Source organism: Saccoglossus kowalevskii, chromosome 20 (assembly GCF_978046115.1).
Source record: "Saccoglossus kowalevskii chromosome 20, keSacKowa6.1, whole genome shotgun sequence".
In the NCBI taxonomy this organism is placed as follows: Eukaryota; Metazoa; Hemichordata; class Enteropneusta; family Harrimaniidae; genus Saccoglossus; species Saccoglossus kowalevskii.
The window spans coordinates 23,193,942-23,211,968 of NC_140660.1; the positions used below are offsets into that span (position 1 = coordinate 23,193,942).

Consider the following 18,027-nt stretch of genomic DNA (forward strand, 5'->3'; position numbering starts at 1 on the left):
GCTTGGTGTCAGTGTCCATGATTGGTATGAATATTGGAGAATTACAGGTGGGTGGAGCTAATATTGGTTCGGATGGGGGGAATGTATTTGGATTTACTGGGTGAGAAGTACCATCACCTACTGTGTTATTGTCATAATTTATGGCTTGGTGTCAGTGTCTAAGAATGGTATCAATTTTGGAGAATTACAGGTGGGTGGAGCTAATATTGGTTGAGATGGCGAGAATGTAATTGGATTTACTGGGTGAGAAGTACCCATCACCTACTGTGTTATTGTCATGATTTATTGCTTGGTGTCAGTGCCTAAGAATGGTATCAATATTGGAGAATTACATGTGGGTGGAGCTAATATTGGATGGGATGGGGAGAATGTCATTGGATTTACTGGGTGAGAAGTACCCATCACCTACTGTGTTATTGTCATAGTTTATTGCTTGGTGTCAGTGTCCATGATTGGTATGAATATTGGAGAATTACAGGTGGGTGGAGCTAATATTGGTTGAGATGGCGAGAATGTAATTGGATTTACTGGGTGAGAAGTACCCATCACCTACTGTGTTATTGTCATGATTTATTGCTTGGTGTCAGTGCCTAAGAATGGTATCAATATTGGAGAATTACAGGTGGGTGGAGCTAATATTGGTTGGGATGGGGAGAATGTAATTGGATTTACTGGGTGAGAAGTACCCATCACCTACTGTGTTATTGTCATAATTTATTGCTTGGTGTCAGTGTCTAAGAATGGTATCAATATTGGAGAATTACAGGTGGGTGGAGCTAATATTGGTTGAGATGGCGAGAATGTAATTGGATTTACTGGGTGAGAAGTACCCATCACCTACTGTGTTATTGTCATGATTTATTGCTTGGTGTCAGTGCCTAAGAATGGTATCAATATTGGAGAATTACATGTGGGTGGAGCTAATATTGGATGGGATGGGGAGAATGTCATTGGATTTACTGGGTGAGAAGTACCCATCACCTACTGTGTTATTGTCATAGTTTATTGCTTGGTGTCAGTGTCCATGATTGGTATGAATATTGGAGAATTACAGGTGGGTGGAGCTAATATTGGTTGAGATGGCGAGAATGTAATTGGATTTACTGGGTGAGAAGTACCCATCACCTACTGTGTTATTGTCATGATTTATTGCTTGGTGTCAGTGCCTAAGAATGGTATCAATATTGGAGAATTACAGGTGGGTGGAGCTAATATTGGTTGGGATGGGGAGAATGTAATTGGATTTACTGGGTGAGAAGTACCCATCACCTACTGTGTTATTGTCATAATTTATTGCTTGGTGTCAGTGTCTAAGAATGGTATCAATATTGGAGAATTACAGGTGGTGGAGCTAATATTGGTTGAGATGGCGAGAATGTAATTGGATTTACTGGGTGAGAAGTACCCATCACCTACTGTGTTATTGTCATGATTTATTGCTTGGTATCAGTGTCTAAAAATGGTATCAATATTGGAGAATTACAGGTGGGTGGAGCTAATATTGGTTGGGATGGCGAGAATGTAATTGGATTAACTGGGTGGGAAATACCCATCACCTACTGTGTTATTGTCATAATTTATGGCTTGGTGTCAGTGTCTAAAAATGGTATCAATATTGGAGAATTACAGGTGGGTGGAGCTAATATTGGTTGAGATGGCGAGAATGTAATTGGATTTACTGGGTGAGAAGTACCCATCACCTACTGTGTTATTGTAATGATTCATGGCTTGGTGTCAGTGTCCAAGCATGGTATCAAAAGTGGAGAATTACAGGTGGGTGGAGCTAATATTGGTTGGGATGGTGAGAATGTAATTGGATTTACTGGGTGGGAAATACCCATCACCTACTGCGTTATTGTCATAATTTATAGCTTGGTGTCAGTGTCTAAGAATGGTATGAATATTGGAGAATTACAGGTGGGTTGAGCTAATATTGGTTGGGATGGTGAGAATGTAATTGGATTTACTGGGTGGGAAATACCCATCACCTACTGTGTTATTTTCATAATTTATGGCTTGGTGTCAGTGTCTAAGCATGGTATCAAAAGTGGAGAATTACAGGTGGGTGGAGCTAATATTGGATGGGATGGGGAGAATGTCATTGGATTTACTGGGTGAGAAGTACCCATCACCTACTGTGTTATTGTCATAGTTTATTGCTTGGTGTCAGTGTCCATGATTGGTATGAATATTGGAGAATTACAGGTGGGTGGAGCTAATATTGGTTCGGATGGGGGGAATGTATTTGGATTTACTGGGTGAGAAGTACCATCACCTACTGTGTTATTGTCATAATTTATGGCTTGGTGTCAGTGTCTAAGAATGGTATCAATATTGGAGAATTACAGGTGGGTGGAGCTAATATTGGTTGAGATGGCGAGAATGTAATTGGATTTACTGGGTGAGAAGTACCCATCACCTACTGTGTTATTGTCATGATTTATTGCTTGGTGTCAGTGCCTAAGAATGGTATCAATATTGGAGAATTACATGTGGGTGGAGCTAATATTGGATGGGATGGGGAGAATGTTATTGGATTTACTGGGTGAGAAGTACCCATCACCTACTGTGTTATTGTCATAGTTTATTGCTTGGTGTCAGTGTCCATGATTGGTATGAATATTGGAGAATTACAGGTGGGTGGAGCTAATATTGGTTGTGATTGTGAGAATGTAATTGGATTTACTGGGTGAGAAGTACCCATCACCTACTGTGTTATTGTCATAATATATAGCTTGGTGTCAGTGTCTAAGAATGGTATGAATAATGGAGAATTACAGGTGGGTGGAGCTAATATTGGTTGGGATGGCGAGAATGTCATTGGATTTACTGAATTTGAAATACAAATCACATACTGTGTTATTGTTATAAATTATGGCTTGGTGTCAGTGTCTAAGAATGGTATGAAAACTGGAGAAATGCAGGCGTATGGAGCTAATATTGGTTGGGATGGAGAGAATGTCATTGGATTTATTGGGTGCGAAATAACCATCACCTACTGTGTTATTGTCATAATTTATGGCTTGGTATCAGTGTCTAAGGATGGTATTAATATTGGTGAAATACAGGTGGATGGAGCTAATATTGGTTGCGATGGCGAGAATGTAATTGAATTTACTGGGCGAGAAGTACCCATCACCTACTGTGTTATTGTCATAATATATAGCTTGGTGTCAGTGTCTAAGAATGGTATCAATATTGGAGAATTACAGGTGGGTGGAGCTAATATTGGTTGGGATGGCGAGAATGTAATTGGATTTACTGGGTGAGAAGTACCCATCACCTACTGTGTTATTGTCATAATATATAGCTTGGTGTCAGTGTCTAAGAATGGTATCAATATTGGAGAATTACAGGTGGGTGGAGCTAATATTGGTTGGGATGGGGAGAATGTAATTGGATTTACTGGGTGAGAAGTACCCATCACCTACTGTGTTATTGTCATAGTTTATTGCTTGGTGTCAGTGTCTAAGAATGGTATCAATATTGGAGAATTACAGGTGGGTGGAGCTAATATTGGTTGAGATGGCGAGAATGTAATTGGACTTACTGGGTGAGAAGTACCCATCACCTACTGTGTTATTGTCATGATTTATTGCTTGGTATCAGTGTCTAAAAATGGTATCAATATTGGAGAATTACAGGTGGGTGGAGCTAATATTGGTTGGGATGGCGAGAATGTAATTGGATTTACTGGGTGGGAAATACCCATCACCTACTGTGTTATTGTCATAATTTATGGCTTGGTGTCAGTGTCTAAGAATGGTATCAATATTGGAGAATTACAGGTGGGTGGAGCTAATATTGGTTGAGATGGCGAGAATGTAATTGGATTTACTGTGTGAGAAGTACCCATCACCTACTGTGTTATTGTCATGATTTATTGCTTGGTATCAGTGTCTAAAAATGGTATCAATATTGGAGAATTACAGGTGGGTGGAGCTAATATTGGTTGGGATGGCGAGAATGTAATTGGATTTACTGGGTGGGAAATACCCATCACCTACTGTGTTATTGTCATAATTTATGGCTTGGTGTCAGTGTCTAAGAATGGTATCAATATTGGAGAATTACAGGTGGGTGGAGCTAATATTGGTTGGGATGGCGAGAATGTAATTGGATTTACTGAGTGAGACGTACCCATCACCTACTGTGTTATTGTCATAATTTATGGCTTGGTGTCAGTGTCTAAGAATGATATCAATATTGGAGAATTACAGGTGGGTGGAGCTAATATTGGTTGGGATGGGGATAATGTCATTGGATTTACTGGGTGAGAAGTACCCATCACCTACTGTTTTATTGTCATAATTTATGGCTTGGTGTCAGTGTCTAAGGATGGTATCAAAAATGGAGAAATGCAGGTTGGTGGAGCTAATGTTGGTGCGATGGGGAGATTTACTGCATGGGAAATACCCATCACCTACTGTGTTATTGTCATAATTTATAGCTTGGTGTCAGTGTCTAAGGATGGTATTAATATTGGTGAAATACAGGTGGATGGAGCTAATATTGGTTGCGATGGCGAGAATGTAATTGGATTTACTGGGTGAGAAGTATCCATCACCTACTGTGTTATTGTCATAATTTATGGCTTAGTATCAGTGTCTAAGAATGATATCAATATTGGAGAATTACAGGTGGGTGGAGCTAATATTGGTTGGGATGGGGATAATGTCATTGGATTTACTGGGTGAGAAGTACCCATCACCTACTGTGTTATTGTCATAATTTATAGCTTGGTGTCAGTGTCTAAGAAAGGTATCATTATTGGAGAAATGCTGGTGGGTGGAGTTAATATTCGTTAGGGTGGGGAGAATTTCATTTGATTTTCTGGGTTTGAAATACCCATCACATACTGTGTTATTGTCATAAATTATGGCTTGGTGTCAGTGTCTAAGAATGGTATCAATAGTAGAGAAATTCAAGTGGGTGGAGCTAATATTGGTTAGGGTGGGGAGAATTTCATTGGATTTTCTGGGTTTAAAATACCCATCACCTACTGTGTTATTGTCATACTATCAGTGTTTTAGGGTCATGTTTAAGGGTGGTATCAATAGTGGAGACATGCAGGTGGGTGGAGCTAATATTAGTATGGACGCGTATTTTGATTTTTTGGGTGGATACCTCGTGTTTTACGATGGGAGCAAAACTTGAGAAATAATATAGGTAAACAAGAAAAAGTGTAAGGCCATCATGGGTTTGTTAAAAGTTGACGAAATAATTCAGAAAAAATAGTGGGGATAACTTCCAATGGTATGCCTTGAGAACAAAGATGATGAAAGGGGATCGTGAATGACTGCTTATACTCGAACTCAGTAACCTAGCAACCTAACAACCACGAGATTAAAATTGCCAGTAAACAAAACATTTGACCCCGTCCGATATCGGAGACATAAGCATAGACTAGCTATTCTGTCATATCGAAGATTATATTAAGTTTTGACTAAAACATTTGTCGTTTCAAAGTGTCCAAATGTTCAAGCAGAAAGCCTAAAAGTAAACTGAAACTGGTATAAATTGAACAAGATGGCCGCCCAATATAAGAGAGGTCAATGACCTGATTCAGCATTGTGGGATACCTTTGACCATCCATAACGAGGTCGGTAGTTGCTCGTTGATCTGATACCTAATTGTTGGCCGTCATATCATTAAATCACACATCTCTGAAATGTGGCTTCAAAATAAGCAAATCGGTGTAATGTTTTCACAGAAATTCAACCTTGTTGTTTCTAAAGTATTGCGTTACTGTTCATTCGGACATATGTTCACCCATCGCGAAATATGAGAAAAACTGTAAATTGAATTTATTCATGTTAAAAATAAATAGTATTTGTCATCATGTTGTACTATTTCGCGGCAATCAGGTGAGAAAACAACTGTGCGATATGATAAATATGGCACAAAATGGCACAACAATTATCATGGATGTTTGAACCATACTGTGCGCAGAAATGTGTTTGGTAACCATCTATTCCTTCAAGAACTGGGAGAAAAGATAAATCTTTTCACAATATAACAGTGGTAAATGGCTCAACAATTGTCATGGAGGTTTGGACCATATTGTGTTTGGTAACCATCTATTCCTTCAACACAATATAACATAACACCATTCTATGAAGGTCAACATAATCTGGTGGTATGTTTCAATGAATGCCAGGTACATTGTCCGTGTATATGGATAAAATCATCCAGTACTCTCAAAATAAAATGCTGAGAGTTCAGGATCTGTATTTTTAATATTATCATTTAAATTTTATAATCACGATGACTTTGCTGTATTAACCTATTCACCGCTAGATTTTCTCGACCATTTTTTTTTTACTTTTGTTCGTATATTCTACAAGATTTCTGGAAATGAACCCTAATTTTTGAGCCAATAGACACAATTTCAGTTTTCATTCAAACAATTTGGTTAATTTTGTCCCAATCTTCGGAAGAATAGTGTAGACTATTTTGAACAGGACTATTTTGTGAATTCGTGAAGAAAAGAGGGAACTGGTGGTGAAAAGGTTAATCTTAAGCTACTGTAGCTGGAAATTTGAACATTTCACTACTATATTGGTTGTGATGGGGAGAATACTACCAATACAAAATACAACTGATATAGGTACCGACTTTTTACGCGCATACGATATTCTAACTCACAAAAGCTCCTTTCTATTTTAAGCAGTCGATCTCTTTAGTAGGCCACATTTAAAACCCAAATAAAATTGTTTTGGATAGGAATAAAAGCCAAATGCATACAATTGAGGTTCAGACTTTAAAAGATGTTTCAGAAACCACACAAATACAATCTCGGTTGTTTCTCGTAGATGTGATCTGAAATAAATTCTAGAAATTCTAGATGGTAGATGAAAATCCGCATATATCACTTATTTCATGGATGGTGATATCAGATGGAAAGCCCCTTATCTCAATAAGAAAATTGAATAAATCAAGTGTCCGCTAACTTATCTTACTCTGACTCAACGATCATGCTCGAATGTGGCAAGGGGAACCTATCTATTTGCGGGGACTAGTTTTGCCAATGCTGTATTCCCCTTATTCAGACATCTCGTGAATAGGTCATTGATACGCATGTCTTTCTCTGTACTAGGCCAAAAAAAAACTTATGTTGCCGAAGTCGAAAAATTGGGTCGGTCGGTCGGATATAGTATTCGGAACATGTCAGAGAAATACAGATCAACCCAAGGTTCAAAGTCGCCACTTACGGGGACTCTTTTACTGCTCAAAATGGTGAGTTTTTAATCTTTAGGCCTATTAAAAAAAAAACAAAAAAACGCGACCCGATATTTCATATTTTTCAGTCGGTCGCTGAGGGCAACAAAACAATTGTTTTGCCTTATACAGCGTTTTAACCGCAGCAGAATGTTTTGCGTCTGACACACACGAAAAAAACTCGAGTAAAAAATTCTGCCGTATTCGCAAGAAGAATCAAAATTGCAAATTTCAATAAATCGCCATTGCTAAAATGGATTTTCAATTTTCTCTTCAGCGCCTGACCCCGTTACATGCGTTGTTTTTTTTAATCAGAGGGAACAATGGAGGACACGCGGTGATGGAGGAGCTATGGGTACCCTCCTGACACCCGTCGCCATTTTGAATACAAGCTTTTGAATTGTATTGTCATTCCACATATATTGTCCTAAGTGGTTATTTGACATTTCATTATTATATTGTCGTATCTTGATTTATAATAGATATTACTTTTTTTCCAATGGTTGCACATCATAAATTCGATTCCATGTCTTTTTTTGCATAACAATGTCCACCAGGTAAACGATAACAAGTAAAGTATTCTTCCATAACTTGTACCTCATAATTTCCGAGTAATTTCCGAGTGTATTCCACAATTGTGTGTACGACCTTCTTATTTCAATGACATTGCGACTGTTAAAAGCCCTGTCATGTCTTCATTTAAGTCGAACACTCTGCGTGTCAATGAAGAGATGTCGGTCTGTTGATTCGGGTACATTGTAGCTCAATGTCACATCGGGATCGTTCGCGGAAATTCGCACGGAACATAAAACGATCGATTTAGCAATTGGAAGGGGAGTTGGCTTAGTTGTAATATAATAAATACTGATTCGTTAATGGTTGCGAGGTGAGAACAGCAGTGAAGTGCGGATATTTCGTATCTAAAGTGAAGCCCATATTGAATCAAAATGTCATTCCCAAATTCGCCATGCGATTGCTTTTATCACCTTGTGTGATATTCGGTCAGAATTAGTTCACGATTGCAAGTGTCAATTTCTGTCAATATTCATTATTACGGTGTCATCCCGGAATAGTGCAAACAAAAATAAGACTGAATTGGACAGGATCAGCAGAAAATGTTGCTATAGATACGAAATGGCGAATGTTCCATTTGTTCTCTTTCGTTGTTTATGCGTTGGTTTGGTATCATTTCCCAACATTTCGCTCGTAGCACCAGAAAACCATAAATCGTTTATTGTGAGATAAACATTCTGTAGACCCTTCTGCAATTTAACACTTTCAAATATTAAATTGAAGCAATAATGAGTTAAAGAGAGATGTATCACTCCCTGGGATTTCACCGTCGAATTACGTGACATTATGTACTGCATTGCGCATTTTCTGTCATTTTGTACAATTATTTTTTTTTAAATTATCTTACTTGCTTGATTTGGAATATGTAAATTGTCATAATTTCATGATTTGGAATATGTAAATTGTCATAATTTCATGATTTGGAATATGTAAATTATCGTATTTGCATATTATGGAGCATGAAAAATACCTTTATTTGCATGATTTGGACTAGCATATTATTTAGTAATATTTGTTGTTATACCTCTGTATTACATAGCTCAACTTTTATAATAATATAATAATAATTATGAAACCAGAACATTTTTTGTTTGTTTTCTGCAAATGTTGAACGATGACATTTTTTACCAAATCCTTTGTTGTTGGCCGCAAATTGAGAATTAATGTTGTAATAAATCGTTTTCGAAGAATGATTGCTCATCTCTGTAATGCCCGCATATAATTTCATCGTTTTCTCAATCACGTTTTACCATGACAACAAGGTACATGCTGCATGCTTCTGTCAGTGATGTTATCTCTGTCAATTGAAATATAGTATGCAGTCGCGGAAATACACTAGATGTGATGGGGTTATCTGGCGTCACTTCCGGTCACAATGAATACTGGTAGTGAACTGTGTGAAAAGGTCAGCGTAGTATATCTACTTTGGCACTTCGAACTACTTTTTATATTTTTGAGCTGGTTGTGGAAGTGTTGTTTTACATATTTGAAAAGTGTGAACGCGGCTTTGGCACATTTAGTACATGGTTATTGGGTCCGTGTTAAATGTTATCGCTGTTTATTCTTCTGGGAGTGTAATTGCAGTGTGATTTCTGTTCTATTGTGACTTGCTTATCGGTTATATCTCGGTCACTCAGACTGATCCTAAACGATATGGACACGTTCGTGAAATATGATTCAGTTGATTCAAGCACGCTGACCCGGAAACAAATAGCAACATGGGTCATCCTCGTACTCGAACGCATGTTTCAAGACAGAAATGCGAGAAACTTGTAAAACACCAGCTGGAGGGGGAAAAACATAATAAGTAAAGGAAAAATAAAGCAAAAAAAAAAAAAATAAAAATAAATAGTGATGTGTGCATTCAAAACGCCCTTCAAGCATATGAAAAATCTATTCTTTGTGGGAATCAACAAAAAACGTTCTTCAAGCTAAAAACAAAACGCGATTTCGATAGTGTGATGGCTTTCTTGTATGTAAAGAGATACACGTTTTTCAAATCGCCCCTTCCAGTCCTTTGGCGGAAGTGAAAGAGTCCCGAAGCGAGAGCAACCAGAGAACTAGAAACGTAATGTTGTATGTACACTCTCATCTGTATCCCATAACCCGCGAGGCGCCATTCATTGGAGCCGGGTCGATGACCGAACTAAGTACCTACGATATGTCTCAATTGCAATGCGACACGTTACTCGACCACCCTGTTGTGCTCAAACTCCTGGAGACAATGACGTCATCGCTGTTTATAACAATCAAAGAGTGCCTGACTGCTCTTACCGTCGTTGTTTATTATTTCAAGTGTATTGGTATTGTCAGCACTGGTCATGAAGTTACAACACCATATTTCGCGAGACTTGTGTTCTACAAAACTTTGTACAAACATATTCTAATGATTTCTAAGAGATGTCATGAAACGAGAGAAAAACAAGTATTGTGCGTTTCAAGTTTCCGAAATAATATGGTGAACAAGAAATGCAAACATAACGAAAAAGCCAAGAACGAATCTCATATGTGTCTGCCTTTATAATAAGTTTTCATTTGTATGGCTTCTTTTAAAGAAGCCGAATTACAACCCTTGGATATTAGGATTCGCAATACAATGACACCACCATTTCGAAATAAGTAATACGACTGAAGTAAAAATTATTTTTTTCTCGAAATACGTGAACTGGCACCGACACAGTAGTCACTCCAGTAAAAGATGATAGCCAAATCGTTGGAGTTCGGATTGAATCGAACAACCCGAACGCAAAACAGTTGTACGATAAACGATAGAATTATGCGCACTCTGGCAATATACAGTACGCCAATGAAAAGCGCCATCTATGGACGCCACAAATTCACCATTGAAATACTTTTTGCACATTCAAGCAGAAACATTTCTTTAGTGAATTTTGCGCCATTTCCATTTCTCGAACTTGCTACATAAACATTGTAATTCAATTAATTGCCATTTTCAATTGCCGCATTTTCTTATACTTGAAAATACGGTTTACCATCAATTTGTTGGACAGCATTACAACACCTCATTGCAGCCCACCTGGTATCAGCTTAGACTTCGAATTGTATAGAGAACGGTAACGGTAACGGTAATTCTTTATGAAAATACTAATGTACCAATGTTATCTGTGTTAATGAGCCAGAACGCTGACTTCCAATACTAGTATTATCCTGCTTGTGTGAAAGCAATCAGAGTCGTATAAATATAACGATTTTTTTTAAATACACCCTCGTTTTTTTTTTTTGGGGGGGGGGGGTTTGTTATTGTTTTTTTGTTGTTTTTGCTGCTCGGGACCGTGATGCATGGACCAGAGAACCATATTGAGAACGATGTTTCGCTTGGCATCACCATGTCAGTAGATTTGTGAAATCGAGATGTCTGGCAACACAATATATTATCGGTACTCCTTTCTAACAGCTAATTTTATGTATTACATATACTCAGTAGATAGGAAATATAATTGATAATTTGAGAACTTTTTGTGTTGCGGTTTTTTTTTCGGTTTTTTAAGTCTTGCTACAAAATTATCTCTGCTCCTAGTACTCGTCGCAGTACAAGGGTATTTTGTTTCGCAATATTTTCATTCAGGCTTGAACAAGGCAAATATTGATTTCTTTTGAAGTCCGTCTCATTTGCATATCATGAAAAGTCGTTCAATGGTACCATACGTGTATATGCCACCCGGCCAGGGGGCGACTATATCCACCGTATCCTCGCCGTGAGTCTATGTAATCCCGTGTCATGTCCCGAATATTGTTGCTGACACGCATGCGCACGTGACCGAGTTCGTGTTACCAAATTATGGCCACCATTAATGTTTTTACAACAGCGCCGTCAAGTCATTCGTCTACTGAATTGAGAGCCTTTAGCTGAATAACAAGATTTCAGTTGCATTTGAAAAAAATATCCGATACGGACGAAAACACAACATTTTTGCGCATGTTGTACCTTGGTTCAACTTTGATTGAGTTGGAAGTTTATAATAGCATCATAATTGTGTACATTTTTTCTGAACTTTCACGTCAACTGTCAAGTTGTCGGGATCTCACTAAAAGCAGGCTTGACTAACCCGACTTCGAATGAGTGCAGTGCGATCGCCACCATGGGGGCGTGTCAATCCCCAGTCTACTGATACCATCAGTTCACGTACACGCTCTTTCCAAGTCGCAGACGACACGGAAGGTTAGCGTTGGGAGATATCATCACATTCACGGGCAATTACTAATGTAATCACTCTCGCGAGATTTGGACGTAATAATGTAGTCATGTTGATGGATTCGACCAATTCCGGGACTGTTTGCTGACTAATTGTATCGTATCGTGGTGATCGGTTGAAATCATCACAGAGCTCTAGAGAGTGACGTCATGTGAGAAAGGCGGGCGCCATGGTTATCTCCAGATCTGCAGCTGACAAGCTCGGGGGGGGGGTCAATGTCTACTTTAATAAAAATCGTACAAGTAGCCACAATGTTGTTGATTTAATGAATGGATGCCATGATAACGGAGGATGGGGTGAAAGTAGACAGAGGATAGTTGGGGAAAGTAACGGTAAATTAAATTAAATTAAATTAAATTAAATTAAATTAAATTAAATTAAATTAAATTAAATTAAATTAAATTAAATTAAATTAAATTAAATTAATAGTTACGTATATACAATAACACATACGGTAGCGATCGACAAATTCTACAAATTCATGCGCATTAACATAATTATACGACCATTAGAGAATAAAGTTGGGATACAAACTACGACATTCCCAGACCGGGAAGGAAAGGATTATTTAATCTTTAAAATTATCATTCTTTCCTTGCCGGCGGGAAACGGAATCAACCAGGTGGTACGAAACAGGCCACATTGTTTCATCTCACCACCCCAAAAGTGACACTATGCAGCCAATAGAATGAAAGAAAGCGATATCACCTTTCCCGGGTATCAAAAGTCGTACAGGCAGGCTGTTTCAAAGTTGTCCGTGGTGCACATCTATGAACAGCGCCCTCGTTTCGACTGTAAACACAAAGTTAGGGTGTCACATTACACTCAGTTCATTCACACGATAGTGAGGTGTATTTACCGTAATATGACACTTAGTACTCATAGTTAGCGTTTTATGAATGAATACGTTCGTTTAACTACTACGTCCTATGCAGCTCCCTGGTCCTAGTAATAACAAACATCACGTGATAGCGCCCCTGAATGTGAATATGTAATGCTTGCGTGTTGCATTTGAGTTTATTTATTTCGACTGTGTTACGTGTATTTATTTCGACTGTTTGTTACGTGTATTTATTTCGACTGTTTGTTACGTTATTTATTTCCACTGCTTGTTACGTGTATTTATTTCGACTGTTTGTTACGTGTATTTATTTCGACTGTTTGTTACGTTATTTATTTCCACTGCTTGTTACGTGTATTTATTTCGACTGTTTGTTACGTGTATTTATTTCGACTGTTTGTTACGTGTATTTATTTCGACTGTTTGTTACGTGTATTTATTTCGACTGTTTGTTACGTTATTTATTTCCACTGTTTGTTACGTGTATTTATTTCGACTGTTTGTTACGTTATTTATTTCCACTGTTTGTTACGTGTATTTATTTCGACTGTTTGTTACATGTATTTATTTCCATTGTTTGTTACGTGTATTTATTTCGACTGTTTGTTACGTGTATTTATTTCGACTGTTTGTTACGTGTATTTATTTCGACTGCTTGTTACGTGTATTTATTTCGACTGTTTGTTACGTTATTTATTTCCACTGTTTGTTACGTGTATTTATTTCGACTGTTTGTTATGTGTATTTATTTCGACTGTTTGTTACGTGTATTTATTTCGACTGTTTGTTACGTGTATTTATTTCGACTGTTTGTTACGTTATTTATTTCCACTGTTTGTTACGTGTATTTATTTCGACTGTTTGTTACGTGTATTTATTTCCACTGTTTGTTACGTGTATTTATTTCGACTGTTTGTTACGTGTATTTATTTCGACTGTTTGTTACGTTATTTATTTCCACTGTTTGTTACGTGTATTTATTTCGACTGTTTGTTACGTGTATTTATTTCGACTGTTTGTTACGTGTATTTATTTCCACTGTTTGTTACGTTATTTATTTCGACTGTTTGTTACGTTATTTATTTCCACTGCTTGTTACGTGTATTTATTTCCACTGTTTGTTACGTGTATTTATTTCTACTGTGTATTACGTGTATTTATTTCGACTGTTTGTTACGTTATTTATTTCGACTGTTTGTTACGTTATTTATTTCGACTGTTTGTTACGTGTATTTATTTCCACTGTTTGTTACGTTATTTATTTCCACTGTTTGTTACGTGTATTTATTTCCACTGTTTGATACGTTATTTATTTCCACTGTTTGTTACGTGTATTTATTTCCACTGTTTGTTACGTTATTTATTTCCACTGCTTGTTACGTGTATTTATTTCGACTGTTTGTTACGTGTATTTATTTCGACTGTTTGTTACGTGTATTTATTTCCACTGTTTGTTACGTTATTTATTTCCACTGTTTGTTACGTGTATTTATTTCGACTGTTTGTTACGTTATTTATTTCCACTGTTTGTTACGTGTATTTATTTCCACTGTTTGTTACGTTATTTATTTCCACTGTTTGTTACGTGTATTTATTTCTACTGTGTATTACGTGTATTTATTTCGACTGTTTGTTACATGTATTTATTTATTTATTTTGAAATTTTGTTTTGGTTATTTATCGAGTGTATATATTTATTTGGGTTGTTTGTGTGGCAGTCCGCCATTCCCATCGTAATTAATGTTTAGGAACATAAATTGAAATGCATCTTCAGTCAAACGTTGGATTCAAAAAAGTAAGGACTACATTCCTTGCTCCAAATGCGATGCTGCGCATTGATACATAGTATAATTGCAGTACGAAAAGTAGTAGTAAAACGATCAGTCGCTCAACACGCAATTCGCCAAATTTCACCGCATGGGGGCAGTGTAACACTTGCTCCCATCGCAGTAACGTTGACTTGACCTTTGACTTTAAATATCGTATTTCTGTCTTTCTTCAGTCAAACAATGAAACAAGACGTATCATCTTTTTTTAATTAAATTAATTGTTATTCCCAGCATCATTCAGAATGTCGACGTATGCCATACCTATATATGTGACCTCTAAGAACTACTTTCCACGTAAAACGTTTGTTTGTTTTTATATCATTTCAAAAGCAGTACGTATGGCGAACTCGGTGGATGTGAGTGACAATTTACTTGGAATGAGTGTCAGTGCACACCATTAATCCCCGTCCTTGTCAACTGAGGTTCTTCGTTGTTCTACGGACAGTATTTCATTGCCAACACTGACAATTATACTAACCCTTGTTTATAGCGTCATGCGCGGTGTTATTTGATAACTTTACCGTGTAACATTTGCTGCAGTCGTCGTAGCAACATGTCGTGTTCATGCGACTATCGTATCATTGAGTGGCAGGAGATATTATTGTTTATATTTAAATTTTGAATTTCAAATGGATTTTTTTTTAATTGTGACAATATTAGGTATCATCGAATGAATAAAACTTACATATTAACTGAATCTGAATTATGTCTATGTTTCTTCGCGAACTGCCAATTGATTCATTGTTTGTCAGAGCACAGCGAACCATTGACCGATAGAGGGCGGTATAGCATTATAGCGAAATCTGAGGTCCACGAGTAAAAACCATACGTAAGCGGTCGATTCGATTGCTTTTAAAATATTTATACACAACATGAATGATTTACAATAGTACAGCGTCAACACATTTGATCATTTTTTTTTTTATTTATTATATTCGTGCGGAAGATGACCATATTATTATCCGTGATTTGTGAACAAAAACGAGCGATTGCAAAAGTAATTCTGACGATTTGAATTAATGGTTGCCAGCTCAATGCAACGTACAGGGATGTGTACAGTGTACAGTGGTAACTGTGTATATAGGGTGTATCGGTAAGCCCCCTCCCCCGGGGTGGGGATTCGGTGGAAGGCCCAATAAACACATGTGCGTTCGGTCGTTGAACTTGACAACGTGGGGAACGAGCTGACGTCTTCCAACTGAGTCTGCGCGACTCTTTCAGTCACGGCGACCTTCACTTTCAATGACCTCCAAAAACGAAAACAACATCGATCAATGTTGATTGGAAACTGACAGAAGATGTACGCCCTAGCAGAGTGGCAATTCGTACAGGTGGTCGGATATTGTTCACGAAGCTGCGGGGACATAAACATTAAATCAAAATTGTACTAGTAACTCCAGAAATATATTTATATAACAATTGTGGAATTAATAAGGTATTCAGTAAACGTGAGTTATAATAATAATACAGAAAATCAAAAACTGAGTATCCATGTTACCGCACTGCAGTCACGTGTAATTTCCAAAATAATTGCCGTAAATAATACTACAATACTGAAATTATGTGAAATGTATGTATTACGTGTATTATTATTCTTTCGTTCTCACTCAATTCCCAAAGTGACGACGTATGAGATAATATAATACAATTGATTTACGCGAGAGACGCCATATTAATAAAACCAAAATCCATTAAAAACTGTGTATACGCCCTCTGGTGAGTTCGGTACATTCTCAATGCACGTGTTCGCAATTATATAAACATGGATGTAACCTCTCAAAAGTAAACATGTTTTCATAACTGATTTACGCGTGTGTCGATAAATGTGAGATAAAACTTATTATCATACATCTGGCACCGAAAATAATCGAATTTGCCCGTTCATGAAACGCCGTGTGGAAGTGTTCGAAAGTGATTCGGACGCGTTCGAATGTCTTCCTTATTTGGAAATTGTGCGGTGACTTACGTCACATTTGCACACGTTCCTTCGTTTAGATCGAACGCAGCAACAATCTAGCAGGTGACCGAAATAAAATCACGTCATTGAAAAAAAACGAAGGCACAAGAACGAATACTCACTAAACTATTATTACATGCAGGAAAATCTATCTAAATATAAGATGGACGTACTACCTTCGTGCATACTTTTGGGGCATTCTCGTGATAACCTCATTTATCTAATAATAACAAGACACATTAAAACAATGCATCATTAGGTCCGTCTGTGGCTGAAAGGTATATACTGAGGGCCGATACAGAAAGTAGAATACAGAATAGCGTCCCAGTCGTAGATGAGAATCGTTGTTAACAAGCTAGCTGTTACCAAGGTATTGAAAGCGTGCATGAAATGGAATCACCATACCAGCTCCTAATATTATTGCGTCGAAAGAAAAAATATTTTTAACATGATATTCACCTCTTGCGCGGCTGTCACGGTTGAACACAATTACCAGGCGTAATGCGTTATTAGATGCAACTCTAATTTTTTAATATATTTGTACCATAATTGCGAATAATACAACAATCTTGAAGTAATATAACACGTATTTGTAAATTATTAATATTTTTTTTTCTTAAATTCAAAATCATCGATCAATGAGATGATGTAACTTCACCAACTCGTACGTGTTTTCATTGTTTATCCAAAACTACAACCGTATTCAGAAGAAATCCGTTGTTATTGAGTTGGTAAAACCAATTACTTAATAATAACAAGACGCATTAGTAGCAATACATCACCAGGTATGTCGGTTTCAAATTAAGTGTATCAATGAACTGACAGGCACAATTCGTCATAATTGCGTAATATGAATCATATTACACGATGGTTTTCTTATTTCTTCAAATTAAAAATAACAAGGTACATGTTTTATATTAAGTTGTTGATTGAGTGCTTTACGTACTGCGTTGTAGGCGCCACCCTCCATTGCATCTATATTCGAGTATTCCAATGAGATCATATATTAAAAAAACATTTAAGTTTTTATTATTTACATTTACTTGTCAGTTGTATTATTTGTTTGCCAGTCGCTTGTTTTGTATATATCTTATCAATTGTTTGTTGTGTTTTCGTGGACGCCGGTGTAAATGTGCTTGTAACGTTATTTTTACACCTTTTGAAGCGCCGATGAAAGATAGGCTTTACGGTTGAATTTTCATATGTATGAAACAGTAACCAAAGTTTACACATCCATCATCAGCTATTGAAAGTGTACTTGGAGATGGAGAAGTCATTGACTTCAGCCAGCAAGCACGTTCACCTTATTTTTGTCACGTACATCCGTTGTTATCGTGATATTCGTGGCCACTTCATACCAAATAAAGGAAATGAGTTTTCATTCAAGGTTAC

At 37.2% G+C, this 18,027-nt stretch overlaps 1 long non-coding RNA gene across 1 annotated transcript in view; it reads left to right on the plus strand.

Annotated features, from left to right (window-relative positions):
- LOC144341973 (uncharacterized) overlaps nucleotides 1–18,027 on the plus strand; it is a 65,146-nt gene that overhangs the window by 44,272 nt on the left and 2,847 nt on the right. The gene's annotated exons all lie outside the window — the stretch shown is intronic.